This window comes from Pholis gunnellus (assembly GCF_910591455.1).
Source record: "Pholis gunnellus genome assembly, chromosome: 6".
NCBI classification, from domain to species: Eukaryota; Metazoa; Chordata; class Actinopteri; order Perciformes; family Pholidae; genus Pholis; species Pholis gunnellus.
The window spans coordinates 12,693,198-12,698,443 of record NC_136532.1 but is presented as its reverse complement, the minus strand read 5'-3'; positions in this window follow the sequence as shown (position 1 = coordinate 12,698,443).

The following is a 5,246-nucleotide window of genomic DNA, read 5'->3' as shown; positions in this document are numbered from 1 at the left end:
GATGGTGGCACATATTTTCTTCTTTCTGGTTAAGATTGGTTTGGATTTGATATTCTGATCTCTTTAAAACTGCTTTGTCACATGCCAAGATAAGGCTGGTAAGTTATTTTGTGACAAGAGCCAGTTGAGACTTTGTGGCTATGGGTGTGTGTGTGTGTGTGTGTGTGTGTGTGTGTGTGTGTGCAGCATGCAAGTCAATGTGTGTGGGAGCGAGATGACAGAAGGGTTTGCTGCATTGTTGGTGCTGACTGTCAGATGGTCCCAGTCAATGAGTACTAACCTACAATGTGTTAGCTTGTTGCAGTTAAAAGAGAGGGAATCCTCTCATTATATTATGCTACTGCCTCACTTAGTCACAGACACACACACACACACACACATACCTACACGCTCTTAACTCTCCTACTTGTTCATTAGCCAAGCCTACATCTCTAAATCCTGCTTGCACTAGCCCATCAGTGTCTGTTCTATGTGGGCTGGGCTGCAGGCTGCTCTGTTATTGGATGGAGCCGAGTGGGAAGTGCCCCACCATTGGCTGCTGCCAACTAGTAAAATTCTTCTGTTACCATGGTTGCAGGGTGAGCTGCCCAAATGTGTCTCAGTGTATCTAGTGGTGCTGATGGAACCGTTGGCACTGCCGGTGCTATGCTGAAAAAAATCCCCCCCGTCTGATGGAAGTCAGGGCTGCACCCAAATCACTCTCTAATGATGCCTGTAGATGAGCCCCACATGGCCCCACTTCACATTGAGCACAAGAGAGAGGATGAGATGCATCACCTGTGATCACAATGAAACACATGCCGCATGAAGGGTGCACTGTTCAGCCAGAGGTACAAGGGGAGAAACGGGATCATCAATTTGATGCGCAAAATGTTGATTTAAACCAGGTTTAGTTACAAATTACGTTTCTTCAATTTCCTGGATCTGTTATATACAGGGGAATGTTAAAAAATGACATGAAATATAAAGAGCACATGCATATTTAAATAAAAATCACACTGCATTTATATAAAGGTACAATATGTTCCACCTGGTCAATAGGTTGAAACCGTCCCAGCTATTGTTTTGCCTTCTTGTTGCTCCGCGTGTGTACAAAATATTTTCAAACTATATATTATAGAATCTTACAAATCTTATATTCTGTGACATCTGTGCAGTATAATTAAAAGTCCACAATATCAGTATATCTAGAGATATGGACTGTAATGGAGATGTAGTGGAGGAGGTTTGTAGGATGACAACAGGGCTTATAAATTGAGGTGCCTGTAGGTTTACTGTTCCCAAACTTAAACAACCTGCTTTTTAAGGAAAATGTTCCAAAGATTTGGGAGAATCTTCCTTCCTAATCTTTGTGGACCAGCCTCTTTTGCAATGAAGGATTGAGGGTTGAGGACAAGTCACAGTGTGTGCAACTAAAAATATGCATGGTCCGTCCGATCTGACAGAAAAAGTTGATTAATTAAGTTCTTTGCGCCTCCTATACGTACATCATATATCCTGTTAGACGCACCTAAACACATGACAAAGATGCACATACATTCTGTGCCTGTGTGAGGAAAAACATAACTAGCCTCCCCAAAATGTGCTGACAGACAACACAAACACGTCATCATAATCATTTTCCTGACACTGTCACTGTGTTCTTCTCACATTATTGCTTATGGGCTGAGAATACAGGTGTGTCTGTAAATTCTTTACTGGTGTTGTCAGACTGTACTGCTCATTTGTTTGTCGAGGTGAAAGGGTGGTCAAACAAGAGCCAACAAGAGGCAGCAGTGCTGGACACATTGTAAAAACTGCAGACATTTAACGACAGCCAGCTGCATGCCGAGCATCGCTGCCAGCCACGAGTATGATCCTCCTTTGGTGGAAGCTTTGAAGTGTATCATAGATGAAGTGGGTGGGCCTTTGGTGATTATACTCTCAAATTGTTGAATCTTCCTCCTAAATTCTGCCCACTTCATCAAACCTGCATAAATCAGCATTTTACCTCAGCATATGTCCTGGAAGCACATTATGGAAGACAAAAGGACACGTTTGTGGAAATATATCAGAGCCTGCTTTGTTGCTGGTTTCTGACCAGTTTTGCTGACAAGGTACTATGATTCTTTTCATACCAACAGCAATCTGAAGTTGCTGTAAACTGTCATAGTTGTCCGTGTTGACTTTTGGCAATTCATCTCCATCAAATGCACGTACTGGTATTTCTTGTTACATTATGGTGAGCCCTTTGTGTGCACCTCGAGATGTGGAGTACTACTATTCTACTACTAGAACACTATGAAGACTCAGAAAGTCTACAAAAGTGTCAATGCAGCGCTTACGTGCCATTTATTCACAGTATTCTTTTTCTGTTGTTGTTGCTTTTCAGTGTAAAGACCATCAACCTAGTCCTATGAGCGCAGAACGTCATCCCAACGTCATCACGTCATCCCAACGTCATCACGTCACCTTTTATTTTAAAACATAATTTACTTCTTTCCTCACTGTGAGTGCTTGATTCCTAAGTGCAGGACATATGCAGAGTACAAAAAGAAGACTCTCAAAGGTGACACTGCTGCTGGCGACCTGATAGCCGAGTGATTAGGGCAAATGCCCAGAGCAGGTTCGATGACCAGGCCATTTACTAAATGTCATTCCTTTACTCTTTTTTCCTGTCTCTTTCCGCTATCACTGTCTAATAAAAAATATATATATATATATATTTTTTTTGACACTGCTTATACTGCATCATTTTAACCAATTATGTCGCTACCTATTTATGATTATCTCCAAGTCTTAACAGTGACAATTTGAGTCAGGATGTATGAGTGAGTGCCAGTGACACTCAGGCCACTGACAACAGACAAAGCCATACATTTACAAGAGATAGTCCTGCAGTGCAGGACAACTAACCAGGAAGCCTGCCATGTAACCGCCCAATCTATCTCTGTTGCCGTTTTCAGAGGATGACTATTGCTTGTGTTTATGAAGATGGATAGAGCCGGCAACGCTGAGCTCCCTCCTCTCTCTTCCTCCACTGCACAGCGATGGGAGACACCATCTGGTGGTGAAATGTATCAGTGCGGCTCAAAGCCCTCAAAACCCTCATGTCACATCCACAGAACTGAGAGCCTCATCGCTAACAGTAGTCAAGTCAGTTAAAATGACAGGCAGGCTACACGGATGCAGTTTCCCAGTTTGAGATGGAGAAAGGTGAAATGTCTTTTATGGATTTGAATGACAACAATCTGAACTATGACCTCAAGCAGTCAAACCTACACACTCCAGTGCTTTATTCATCTATCCGCTGGAGGGATCGGTGCAGGAATTACTGTAGCTGAAAGTCGGTTACGTCTGTGTGTGGTGCATAGAAGGAAGAAAAAACAAAAAAAACACCAGTGATATGACAGAATGTGTTCTGCATGGAGCTGGCCACTGTTGCCACGGTGACAGTGTGACTCATGGCAGTTTGATTTGGATTTAGAGCGGTGCCCTGCTTTGTGTGTGAGCGTGTGAGGTGTGTGTGGATGCGCATAAGTATGTGTGAAAATGTACCTATCGGCGTATACGTAAATACATGTACATGTATATTATATCTGTGTGCTGGTGGGATGAGAGGGAAAAGGGAGAAAAGGGAGAATTTCCTCTGCACAGGAGTAATTGTCCACCTCTCTCATGTCTCATTGGTCACAGTTAGAGCTTTTGTTAGCAGATTGGCTCTGCCTTAGTCTTATTAATGATGCCAACACTTAGGTAATGTGCCTTTTTGATGAGAGTAAGCCACTTAATCTCTCTATTCAGGCTTCATCTCGCACACACACTCTTTCTCTCTCTCTCTCTCTCTCTCTATCACACACACACACACACACACACATACACACACACCTCCCCCTCAATCCTCCTAATAAGCTGTCTCTCTGTCTCCTGTAATTTGGCAGATGAGTCTATTATATGATACAGTCATATTTTATTAATGGACCCCCGTAGCGAACACACACACACCCCTTAGTGGATGAGATTATGTGATGCACAGGGAGCGTGTCTCCGTGTTAAAAATGATTTCAACTCCTCGGTTAGTTTTCATCTGCACTGTTTGTCTGCTGTGTTGTTAGTATTGGGCTGGAAGGCAGAACCGCAGGCATTTCTGCTGAAGTTGGCACTGTTCCTCCACACTTCATTACACTTCCATCAGCTCAGTGATAGCATGGAACAGTGCCGCTTCAAAAGGCCGAAAACAGCAAAATAAAAGGCGACGCTCAATTATTGAGTTAAACATTTCGTGGAAATATTCTCGTCTCTGTCTCTCTCCGTCTCTCTTTCTTCCTCAGCGTTGTGCAAATAATTCATCCCATATGTTTCAGCAGTGCCGGGCATTTCAAGCTCTGTGGTGAAGTGCACTCCTTCAAAACTGATTTGCTCATATGCTTCAATGGTATGTTTCCCAACAATTGCAGTTGTTTTTGAATATCTGCAGTGTTATTATAAAGTGTGCTTTTTTTGTGTGGCTAATTAAATCTATACATGATCTTATTGAGCAACTAGAGCGACGTTAACATCTTGATGTTAAGTAGGTATAATGTGATAATCTTAGTTTAGTATGCTAACATTTGCTAATTAGCACTAAACACAACGTACAGCTGAGCCTGATGGGACCATCATTAGTTTTACATGTATTTAGTCATAAACCAAAGTGTTGGATGAATTAAGATGTTTAAATGAAGATAAAACTTGTCCTGAAGGGGGGACATGAACATGTGAACCAAATGTCATGTCAGTGGGTCCAATACCTGTCAATCCATTTTACTCAAAACTACAAACGTGAACCTCATGGTGGCGCTAAAGTCAGGGGATCATTGACGTTATTGGTATTCTTCCTCACCACGAAGATTTTAGAGATTATTCAATTTGGAACAAAGTGGTGGACACATCGAAACATATTGCAATCCTAAAAGCTATGCCTTTTAAAATATATACATTTTATTTCTTTGTGCAGGACGTTGTGGATTGATATTAACTTGATTGCATCTGTGATTTACCGTTTTCTGCAAAGAATTTGTAATACAGGTGGATTTTGCTTTAATGCCAGCAATTTTTATTTCATGTCCACTCTTGGTAAGACAATAATCAGTCTCTCTCACTCTATCTTTCTCTCTCTCTCTCTCTCTCTCTCTCTCTCTCTCTCTCATACACACACACACACACTTTGGCCAGTCTGGAAGATTCTGCGTGTGGCTCGAATGATGAAAGACTCATTCCCCCACAGC